Below are 12192 nucleotides of genomic sequence, written 5' to 3' on the forward strand. Positions count from 1 at the left end.
ATTTCTTAAAGGTTTGGGTTTTTTGTTTGTTTTTTTGTTTGTTTGTTTGTTTTTGTTTTGTTTTGTTTTGGTTGTTGTTGTTGTTGATGATGTTGAGAGATAGTGAGACAAAAAAGTTAATTGATGCAAAGAAGGCTTGTTTTAGTTCTTAGTCCTGAAAACATTGCCTAGTATGGCAAGAAGAAGGATGAATTGGATAGCCCATGTCTCATTAGTTTTTCCCTTATGGTTCACCCAAACTGCTTTTAGGAGTTTGTGGAAGCTGGTCTCTCAGTTACTACTTCCAGCTGACAAAATGGGCTATGTAGAAGGGGCAGCAGTTAGAGTGCCTTAGATGATGATCAGTCCAAGGGGTCAGAGTAAAATTTAGCAGGTGATGACACTGTCCGGCCCCTCCGGGAGGTCCTCGCTCCTTCACAGGAGAGTGGGGGAGGGGTGGAGGGCTCGCCTCAGCCTCCACTTCCGTCCTGACATCCCTATGCCCTGCAAGGATCCCACAACCCAGAAGCACTCGGGCGCAGGCAGAGCAGTGGGGCTTGTGTAGCTGAGCCATGGCCACATGGCATGGTGTTGCCTGCGCTGCTGCAGGGAGGGTGGGACTGGCCACATTCCTCTCAAGGAGATGCCAGCCTTACAGGTGGACAAGCGGCACATGGGAACAGATGTTGTCATCTTGAAAAACGGAAGAAGAATCTGTGGCACCAGAGGTTGTTTAGCCAGTGCACCCTTACATCAGAACAAAAGCTACTTTGAGTTCAAACTCCAGTCTACTAGAACCTGGGGTATAGGTGTTGCAATTCAGAAAGTTAACTTGAACCAGGTTCCTCTTGGCCGCAACATGCATAGCCTGGTGATAAGAAATGACAGAGCCCTGTACCACAACAATGAAGAGAAAAGCAGGCTGCCAGCAAACAGCCTTCCTCAGGAGGGCAATGTAGCGGGTATAACATATGACCAGGTAGAATTAAATGTATATTTGAGTGGGAAAAACATGCATCGTCCGGCATCAGGTATACGAGGGACAGTGTATCCAGTTGTATATGTTGACAACAGTGCAATACTGTCAGTCAGTGAATTTTATCATACTCCTCCACCTGGTTTTGAAATAATACTATTTGAGTAGCAGATCTTCTGAATGAGCTTGTTTTCAAAACTTAGACCTCTGCACCGTCACACAAGCGCCTACCACTTAATAAAGCTCTCCTTGATCTGGAGACACGAACACATGCTGAACACTGAGATTCTTGTTGTTGTCCAAGGAACCCATGGATTCATTATACCATGCTGAGGTTTGATTTAAAAGACCTAGGCAACGTATTTAATCTTATTTAAACAAATATATATAGCTCTGGGTTTGATTAATAGTTAAAAAAAAAGAAAGAAACTTAGCAGGTACCAATGAACCCAAGTCAGGACGTGATAACTGTACAACCTTGTGGAGAACATTAAGAGTCAAAGTTGACGAGGAGAAAATTTACATTAAGGTTAACATGAGTTGATATGAGGTTAAATATAAAGTTAATGTAAGGTTAAATTCAACTGTACAATTGGCTGAACCATGAACTTGAGTTCTGTAGTAGGGTAAGGTAACTGTATTAGCTGTTTGTTATATCAGACTCCTGCATAAGAGACAAGTACCTGAAAGCTATGTAATTAAGTCAGTTAAATTCAATATTTAAACTCACAATTGAAAAGAGAAATAGGTTCCTACTGAGTCATTTTATAGGATTGCCTAGCAAAGTTCCAAAGACGCCACTTGGATATTCTAAATAAATACAGTTTTGATGACAAAGTATCTGGCAGCCTTCTTTCATCAGGGAATGTGGGTAATTAGAATATGGACTCTGAAATTAGCTTCTGCTGAGAGGAAGAATTAAAGGCCAGGGGAAAGGGCATCGCCAAACAAACAAAGCATGCATGTTCCACATCAGCTGGGTGACAGCGTAAGTACTAGGTTGTCCTGTTCACACATGTTCATATGTCAGTCTGGGAGACACTGAGTGAGGAGTAACTGCTATTCGCCTCTGTGTTGTTTAAGCATTTAGGATGTGGGTGCAGACTCTGAGATCCTCCAGTGGACAAGAGAATCCATGTCCCCATCATGTGAGATGTGAAGAAAGTAATTCATCTTCCCTGTAGATAAGAAGGAGATTTTTTTCTGACTTGGCATACACAGCTGAAGCTGGTTGTTCCTACACAGCCAGAGACAGAAGCAGCAGCTTTCTGGCAGGTCTTATTTCCCCATACTTCTTGCCCTGGAATGAGGCTATCATGTAGCTTACTCTGGTGGAATTGTTTCATCCAAGGGAACTACATAGGCCTGAGGACATTCAGCCGTGCAAGAATAACTTGTTTTACTTAAGGAATAAAATTTGCATAACCAGCTTTTTAAATATACCCAATTTTGAATATTATTTGAAATTAAATAACTTTCAGTTTACTTTGAACTTGTTTAGAATTATTTGACTTTGACAATAAAGACAGAAGACTATATAATCGGGAACATGAATTGGTCTCTCTCCCTAAGCTTGTTCTGTAAATGTACATGTCTACTTAACATTACTGCAAACATAGTTCTGAGAATGCTAGAGAATTTGGTTATTTATAACGTACTGACTGAAGCAGAAGTTTCTGCAGATGTCAGGTGATGCAGACTCAGTGGTGTTTTGCTGAACAAGACCCCTGGGAGGGCGAGTGATATTTGGAGAGACAATAAATAGGACTCAAAGGACAGTGATGGTGCACTTGCATAGCTAGCTTTGCAATGCTCCACTGGACTCATGTCTTCATCTTCACTGATCTTCACTTCATTGGGAAAGGCACGACAGAGAACTTCTCTTGGCATCTCAGCTGGTACTGGTCATGGCTAATGACTTGTGCTGATTCAGTGATGGAGGCCTGGCTGTTTCTGCTAGATTTTGCCATGCTGCTAAGGCTATGGTTGCTCTCCACAAACTGATGACAAGACCACAGCTGTATAAGTCATTGAAGATGGAGAAGTCAAGCTCTGCCTAAGTAGAGCCTTCACCCTTACTTGACAGCAGCCTGGGTGGTTTGGGTCAAGTTTGAGGGCAAGTTTCTATGGGTCACCCCTGGTCAACAACTCAATTAACTGTGACACACTCCTGGCACGGAGTGTTTAATTTGATGGGAAGAGAGGATTAGTTGATGGTTTTTTCACCCTGTTATTTTGTGATTATTCTACTTAGATTAATTCCATATATGCATTATTTCAAGAAGTTTCTACTGTAGTAGTTTCCATATGACCCTTCAAATCATCCTTAGTGTTAGTTGTTATTCCTGATATTCCCCTTTCCCCACCTTCCTGGTACTAGAAGGAACACCACATGCCATGAGAGGAGAAATATAAACACCAAGTCAGCTACAAATCTTTCAATCTACCATGGTGACCTGAGGAGAACAATGGCTTCCCTTTGGTTCTGGCCTGAAAGGGTCAGAGCAGTTAACTCGGGGAAAGTTCAGGGGTCACCCCTCCTGAAAGGGGGAATGTCCTAACATGACTTTCTGTAGACCAGAGGTTTTCCTTGTTCCTAGTCAAGAGTTAATATCATCCTATCATCTCCACCTGGAGAGGAGGATGTCCCTGGGTCTGCTGATAAACAGTTTCTTCTTCTGAAATTTGCTCTTGTTATGAGAAAATTACTCCAAAAATGATAATATTGTGTGCCAGGTGCAACTAAGTAAAAATGTTATTTTTTGAGCTAAAAATTGCAAAGTCATACCCCATGTTTATAAGCTGAAGAAATCAGTAAAGCTTTGCTACTTGCCACCAGAGCGGTAGTCCATCTGTCTCTTTAAGGCGTTCGAGAAGCTGGTCTTCGTCAGTGGCCTTTGTGCACAATAGGTTATTGCAATAGTAGCATAAAAGTTGTGAAAGTAACCAATCACTGCCTGCTTGGATTGAAGGTCCATTCCATGAGATGGAACCCATGACAGGCATTGCTCAGGTGACCAAGAACCTGAGCCTAGATCATCTGTAAACCCAGAAAAGACCAAATGCTACTGTTCTGATAAAGAAACAGAGCAGTAAAATGATTCATAATGACATTTTGCTATAACCATAGGTCAGTGTCTTGCTCATCCAATGTTAGAGAAACTTCTCTTACACAAGACAGGAAATAATAGAGAGAGCCATAACCAGACAAGGTGCTGAGAACAAGAAACCTCGGAACAGTCAATCCTATATGGAATATCTCTACCAAATCCTTCCCCCTAGAGCTCAGGGAACTATGTGGAAAAAGAAGTGGAAAGGTTCTAAGAGTGACTGGGAAAAGGAAGACAATAAGACAGCAGTGCCTTCCAGACACTACAGGATTGGTACACATATGATTTCAGAGACTGAATTGCCTGTACAGGTGCAAGCCAGGTAGGAGCCCAGCACTGAGAGGGGAAGTGAATACAAGCCCATTCCTAAGCCAGAAACTATCTCCAACTGACAACCACTTGCAAAGACAGAATTCGTTTTCTTTATTGGAGTATCAGTGAGTGTACAAACCAAAATTGAGGGAGGTCTCATGCCCAGCAGTAAATGAGCAACACAAAATAATAGTGGTTTTATTCATCTATAACAGTCTAATTTTGTGTTTCTATGGGTTGTGTGTGCATGTGTATGTCTCTGGGTGTGTAGGTGTATCTTGTGTTTTTTCTTGTATCCTTCTCCCCTGTTTTTCTGTTTGCTTTGTTTTACTCTGGTTTGTTTATTTGTCTGTTTGTTTTTAGAAAGTGAAAGAATCAAGGCATGTTGGTGTTGAGGGAGGGGAAACAATGATCTGAATACACTGTATATAAAAGTTTATTTTCAAGAAAAAAAAAGAAAAAGTAGACAAAAATGAAAGGAAGGAAGGAGAGGGAGGAAGAGAGAGGAAGTGGAGAGAGGGGGAGGTAGAGTAAGAGAGAGCTTATCTTTTAGAGCTTGGTAGCTCACAAAGAACGAATGCTATACTATCCCATTCGGGTCTCGTATAAAGCCTTCTCTTTGAAGATGGTAGGTAGATAATTACTCTTCTATGGATGAGGATGGGTTTCCAAAACATGAAGTGGTACCCAGTAGCTGTGTAGATGTGTGAAGCTCAGAACAAGATACAGTCTTGAACCTACAGTTAGGCATTCTAATTACATGATATAATGATTTCAAAAATACCTGGCAAAATGACTTGCTAGAAACAGGGTTGAAAAATCTAAAAGCATCATGCCAATTTGCTGACACGCTGGTCTGAAAAGTACTGCTGTAGACTCTTCAGGAAGTAAATAGAACTAACCCTGAGGCCCTGCTTGTGCTGATGTTCACAGAACAGAAACAGGAAGACAAGATCTCCCTTCATCAGCACTGTTAAGTCTTTGGAATTTTCATCCTGTTTTCATCCCAGATGAGCACTAGGGCAACCAGGAATGTTAAACACTCAATGAGGGGAATGTAGACTTGTTTACTACCCTTCTGAGAATGGATGTGCCTGGTTCTGATTTGTGCTTTCTGTAGGACCAGGCCACATCTGAATTCCACAAACTCTTACATGTACTCCAGACTCTTCCTTCCCAGATTTCGATCTTCAGCATTATTTCACAGCCAATAGAACTCACCCATATGGAAGATGTCACATGTACCCAGGTGTCCTCAATAGGGTCACGTCACACGTGACTCCCATAGATTATTATGTTTATCTCAGTAATTCTCCCTAGGCCCTTATTGTGAACATTGTTTCTCAGTTAACAAGACTCATCTTTATTGGAGGGGGCCATATGTACTTTGAAAGAGTTTCAATATAAACATGCCTTAAGCTTCGTTGTACATGTGGATTGAGTTAAATTATCATCAGGAAACTTTTTTCCCCAAAATTTTGCTGTGCTTAAATATGCCTACAATATAACTGCCTGGTGTCAGACTGTAGAAGTTTGAAAGCACGGTGGCTACCAAGGTCTGTTGAATCACATTTCCTTCTTGCCCCGTACCGATCACTACTCTGCTGGCCTGGAGTGTGCAGAGATCCTACAACTTGTATAATAAATAATGCTGTTATCAATGTCGCGAATTTATTGTCTATGTCTAGAAATGCAAAATTAATGTGTCTATTAATATTGACATGGAAAGATCTCATCACAAAACTATGAACAATATGAAAGATCAAACAAGTTTCTTCTCTAGAAAATATACCTGTCCTATAGAAATGTATCTCGGTGAGAATTACTGGAATAATCCCTAGGACATAGAATTGAAAAATAAGATAAACAAATGAGCATAACACATAAAAGATTCAGACAAGACCCTCAGCAAGGGTTCTGAATGCAATCAATCACAGTATTTTTTAAATTCCCCTTTTTCCATGTTTTCTATTTTCACTAGAATTCAGCACATACTTACAATGAAAATTACCTGTACTTCTTCAGGAGATGGAGAAATGAAAAGCAATAGGAACCAGGTTAAGGCATGTCCGTAAAGATTCCAGAGCTAGGTCTTCATACTTAGCATCGACACTCCCCTTAGCACAGAGTGTCCCTTATATGCCAGACACTGTAGAGACCACACTCATACAGACTTCTGTACTCATAATTACCTCTGAAAGTGCATCCTGCAGATTCTTGTCCATGGAGATCAGAGTAGCAAGGCAGGCACAGTAAACACTCTTAGAAGTCTAAACTCTTTGTTGTTGTTGTTGTTGTTGTTGATATTATAGTTATTTACATTTCAAATGTTATCCCCTTTCCCAGTTTCCCCTCCGCAAACTCCCTATCCCATTGTCGCTTCCCCTGCTTCTATGAGGGTGCTCCCCCATCCATCCACCCACGCCCACCTTCCTGCCCTGGGGCATTGAGCCTTCACAGCACCAAGGGCCTCTCCTCAAATTGATGTCTGACAAGGCCATCCTTGTCATACATACATATGCCATACATATGCAGCTGGAGCCATGAGTCCCCTCCATGTGTACTCTTTGGTTGGTGGTTTAGTTCCTGGGAGCTCGGGGGGGGGGGGTCTGGTTGGTTGATGTTGTTGTTCTTCCTATGGGTTACAAACCCATTCAGCTCCTTCAGTCCTTACTCTAACCCTACATTAGGGATCCCATGCTCAGTCCAATGGTTGGCTGTCAGCATCAGCCTCTGTATTTGTCAGGCTCTGGCAGAGCCTCTCAGGAGAAAGCTATATCTGGTCAACAAGCACTTCTTGGCATCCACAATAATGTCTGGGTTTGGTGTTTGTATATGGGATGAACTGCTCCAGGTGGAGCAGTCTCTGGATGGCCTTTCCTTCAGTCTCTGCTCCACACTTTGTCTCTGTATTGCCTCCTTTGAGTATTTTGCTCCCCATTCTAAGAGGGACTGAAGCAACCCCACTTTGATCTTCCTTCTTCTTAAGCTTCACATGGTCTATGAATTGTATCTTGGGTATTCAAAGCTTTTGGGCTAATATCCACATATCAGTGAGTGTGTACCAGGTGTGTTATTTTGTGACTGAATTACCTCACTCAGGATGATATTTTCTAATTCTATATTTTTGCCTAAGAATTTCATGAACTCACTGTTTTTAATACCCCAGTAGTACTTCATTGTGTAAATGTACCACATTTTCTGTATTTATTCCTCTGTTCAAGGATATATGGGTACTTTCCAACTTCCAGCTATTATAAATAAGACTGCTATAAACATAGTGAAGCATGTATCCTTGTTATATGTTAGAGCATCTTTTGGGTATATGCCCAACAGTCATATTGCTGGACCCTCAGGTAGTACTGTGTACAATTTTCTGAGGAACCGCCAGACTGATTTCCAGAGTGGTTGTACTAGCTTGCAATCCCGCCAGCAATGGAGGAGTGTTCCTCGTCGACCACATCCTTACTAGAATCTGCAGGTCATCTGAATTTTTGATCTTAGTCATTGTGACTGGTGTGAGGTGATATCTCAGGGTTGTTGTTTTTTTTTTTTTTCTTTTTTTTCCTTTTTATTTATTTTTTGTGTCTTTATTTTTATATTTTTATTAGGTATTTTCCTCATTTACGTTTCCAATGCTATCCTAAAAGTCCCCCATACCCTCCCCCGTACTCCCCTACCCACCCACTCCCACTTTTTGGACCTGGTGTTCCCCTGTACTGGGGCATATAAAGTTTGTATGACCAAAGGGCCTCTCTTAACATTGATGGCCGACTAGGCCATCTTTTGATACATATGCACCTAGAGTCAAGAGCTCCGGGATACTGGTTAGTTCATATTGTTGTTCCACCTATAGGATTGCAGATCCCGTTAGCTCCTTGGATACTTTCTCTAGCTCCTCCATTGGGGGGCCTGGGATCCATTAAATAGCTGACTGTGAGCATCCACTTCTGTATTTGCTAGGCCCCGGCATAGTCTCACAAGAGACAGCTATATCTGGGTCCTTTCAGCAAAATCTTGCTAGTGTATGCAATGGTGTCAGCGTTTGGAAGCTGATTATGGGATGGATCCCCAGATATGGCAGTCTCTAGATGGTCCATCCTTTCATCAGAGCTCCAAACTTTGTCTCTGTAACTCCTTCCATGGGTGTTTTGTTCCAAATTCTAAGAAGGGGCAAAGTGTCCATACTTTGGTCTTCAATCTTCTTCGGTTTCATGCGTTTAGCAAATTGTATCTTATATCTTGGGTATCCTAAGTTTCTGGGCTAATATCCACTTATCAGTGAGTACATATTGTGTGTGTTCCTTTGTGATTGGGTTACCTCACTCAGGATGATACCCTCCAGGTACATCCATTTGCCTAAGAATTTCATAAATTCATTCTTTTTAATAGCTGAGTAGTACTCCATTGTGTAAATGTACCACATTTTCTGTATCCATTCCTCTGTTGAGGGGCATCTGAGTTCTTTCCAGCTTCTGGCTATTATAAATAAGGTTGCTATGAACATAGTGGAGCATGTGTCCTTCTTACCAGTTGGGACATCTGGATATATGCCCAGGAGAGGTATTGCGGGATCCTCCGGTAGTACTATGTCCAATGTTCTGAGGAACCTCCAGACTGATTTCTAGAGTGGTTGTACAAGCTTGCAATCCCACCAACAATGGAGGAGTGTTCCTCTTACTCCACATCCTCGCCAGCCAGCATCTGCTCTCCCCTGAATTTTTGATCTTAGCCATTCTGACTGGTGTGAGGGTTGTTTTGATTTGCATTTCCCTGATGATTAAGGATGTTGAACATTTTTTCAGGTGCTTCTCTGCCATTTGGTATTCCTCAGGTGAGAATTCTTTGTTCAGCTCTGAGCCCCATATTTTAATGGGGTTATTTAATTTTCTGGAGTCCACTTTCCTGAGTTTTATATATATATATATGGGATATTAGTCCCCTATCTGATTTATGATAGGTACAGATCCTTTCCCAATCTGTTGGTGGCCTTTTTGTCTTATTGACGGTGTCTTTTGCCTTGCAGAAGCTTTGCAACTTTATGAGGACCCATTTATCAATTCTCGATGTTACAGCACAAGCCATTGCTGTTCTATTCAGGAATTTTTCCCCTGTACCCATATTTTCGAGGCGTTTCCCAACTTTCTCCTCTATAAGTTTCAATGTCTCAGGTTTTATGTGGAGTTCCTTAATCCACTTAAATTTGACCTTAGTACAAGGAGATAGGAATGGATCAATTTGCATTCATCTACATGATTTCCGCCAGTTGTGCCAGCACCATTTGTTGAAAATGCTGTCTTTTTTCCACTGGATGGTTTTAGCTCCCTTGTCGAAGATCAAGTGACCACAGGTGTGTGGGTTTATCTCTGGGTCTTCATTCTGTTTGATTGGTCTACTTGTCTGTCACTATACCAGTACCATGCAGAGCTATGCACAATTGCTCTGTAGTACAGCTTTAGGTCAGGCATGATGATTCCACCAGAGGTTCTTTTATTCTTGAGAAGAGTTTTTGCTATTCTAGATTTTTTGTTATTCCAGATGAATTTGCAGATTGCTCTTTCTAATTCGTTGAAGAATTGAGTTGGAATTTTCATGGGGATTGCATAGAATCTGTACATTGCTTTTGGCAAGATAGCCATTTTTACTATATTGATCCTGCCAATCCATGAGCATGGGGGATCTTTCCATCTTCTGAGATCTTCTTTAATTTCTTTATTCAGGGACTTGAAGTTCTTATCTTACAGATCTTTCACTTCCTTAGTTAGAGTCATGCCAAGGTATTTTATATTATTTGTGAATATTGAGAAGGGTGTTGTTTCCCTAATTTCTTTCTCAGCCTGTTTATCCTTTGTGTAGAAAAAGGCCATTTACTTGTTTGAGTTAATTTTATATCCAGCTACCTCATTGAAGCTGTTTATCAGGCTTAGGAGTTCTCTGGTTGAATTTTTAGGGTCACTTATATATACTATCATATCATCTGCAAAAAGTGATATTTTGACTTCTTCCTTTCCAATTTGTATCCCTTTGATCTCCTTTTGTTGTCTAATTGCTCTGGCTAGGACTTCAAGTACAATGTTGAATAGGTAGGGAGAGAGTGGACAGCCTTGTCTTATCCCTGATTTTAGTGGGATTGCTTCCAGCTTCTTACCATTTACTTTGATGTTGGCTACTGGTTTGCTGTAGATTGCTTTTATCATGGTAAGGTATGGGCCTTGAATTCCTGATCTATCCAAGACTTTTAGCATGAAAGGGTGTTGGATTTTGTCAAACGAGATGATCATGTGGTTTTTGTCTTTGATTTTGTTTATATACTGGATTACGTTGATGGATTTCCATATATTGAACCATCCTTGCATCCCTGGGATGAAACCTACTTGGTCAGGATGGATGATTGTTTTGATGTGTTCTTGGATTCGGTTAGCGAGAACTTTATTAAGGATTTTTGCATCGATATTCATAAGGGAAATTTGTCTGAAGTTCTCTATCTTTGTTGGGTCTTTTTGTGGTTTAGGTATCAGAGTAATTGTGGCTTCATAGAATGAGTTGGGTAGAGTACCTTCTGTTTCTATTTTGTGGAATAGTTTGTGAAGAACTGGGATTAATTCTTCTTTGAAGGTCTGATAGAACTCTGCACTAAACCCATCTGGTCCTGGGCTTTTTTTGTTTGGGAGACTAGTAATGACTGCTTCTATTTCTTTAGGGGATATGGGACTGTTTAGATGGTTAACTTGAACCTGGTTTAACTTTGGTAACTGGTATCTGTCTAGAAACTTGTCCATTTCATCCAGGTTCTCCAGTTTTGTTGAGTATAGCCTTTTGTAGAAGGATCTGATGGTGTTTTGGATTTCTTCAGTATCTGTTGTTATGTCTCTCTTTTCATTTCTGATTTTGTTAATTAGGATGCTTTCCCTGTGCCCTCTAGTGAATCTGGCTAAGGGTTTATCTATCTTGTTGATTTTCTCAAAGAACCAGCTCCTCATTTGCTTGATTCTTTAAATACTTCTTCTTGTTTCCACTTGGTTGATTTCGCCCCTGAGATTGATTATTTCCTGCCATCTACTCCTTGGGTGAATTTGCTTCCTTTTGTTCTAGAGCTTTTAAGAGTATTGTCAATCTGCTAATGTGTGCTCTCTCTAGTTTCTTTTTGAAGGCACTCAGAGCTATGAGTTTTCCTCTTAGAAATGCTTTCATTGTGTGCCATAAGTTTGGGTATGTTGTGGCTTCATTTTCATTAAACTCCAAAAAGTCCTAATTTCTTTCTTAATTTCTTTTTTATTTTATTTTATTTTTTTTAATTTTTAATATTTTTATTACATATTTTCCTCAATTACATTTCCAATGCTATCCCAAAAGTCCCCCATAGTGCCCCCCACTTCCCTACCCACCCATTCCCATTCTTTTGGCCCTGGCATTCCCCTATACTGGGGCATATAAAGTTTGCAAGTCCAATGGGCCTCTCTTTCCACTGATGGCCGACTAGGCCATCTTTTGATACATATGCAGCTAGAGACAAGAGCTCCGGGGTACTGGTTAGTTCATCATGTTGTTAATTTCTTTCTTTATTCCTTCCTTGACCAAGGTATCATTGAGAAGAGTGTTGTTAAGTTTCCATGTGAATGTTGGCTTTCCATTATTTATTTTGTTATTGAAGATCAGCCTTAGTCCATGGTGATCTGATAGGATGCATGAGACAATTTCAATATTTTTTTATCTGTTGAGGCTTGTTTTGTGACCAATTATGTGGTCAATTTGGGAGAAGGTACCATGAGGTATCCTTTTGTTTTAGGATAAAGTGTTCTGTAGATATCTGTCAGA

At 40.7% G+C, this 12192-nt stretch overlaps 1 pseudogene; it reads left to right on the top strand.

Annotated features, from left to right (window-relative positions):
- Window positions 1-559: 559 nt before the first annotated feature.
- LOC110299468 (SPRY domain-containing protein 7 pseudogene) lies at window positions 560-1135 on the top strand (annotated as a pseudogene).
- The last annotated feature ends 11057 nt before the right edge of the window (window positions 1136-12192 follow it).

The sequence above is a fragment of the Mus caroli genome, unplaced genomic scaffold (assembly GCF_978045245.1).
Source record: "Mus caroli unplaced genomic scaffold, Mus_caroli_1 scaffold_8, whole genome shotgun sequence".
NCBI classification, from domain to species: Eukaryota; Metazoa; Chordata; class Mammalia; order Rodentia; family Muridae; genus Mus; species Mus caroli.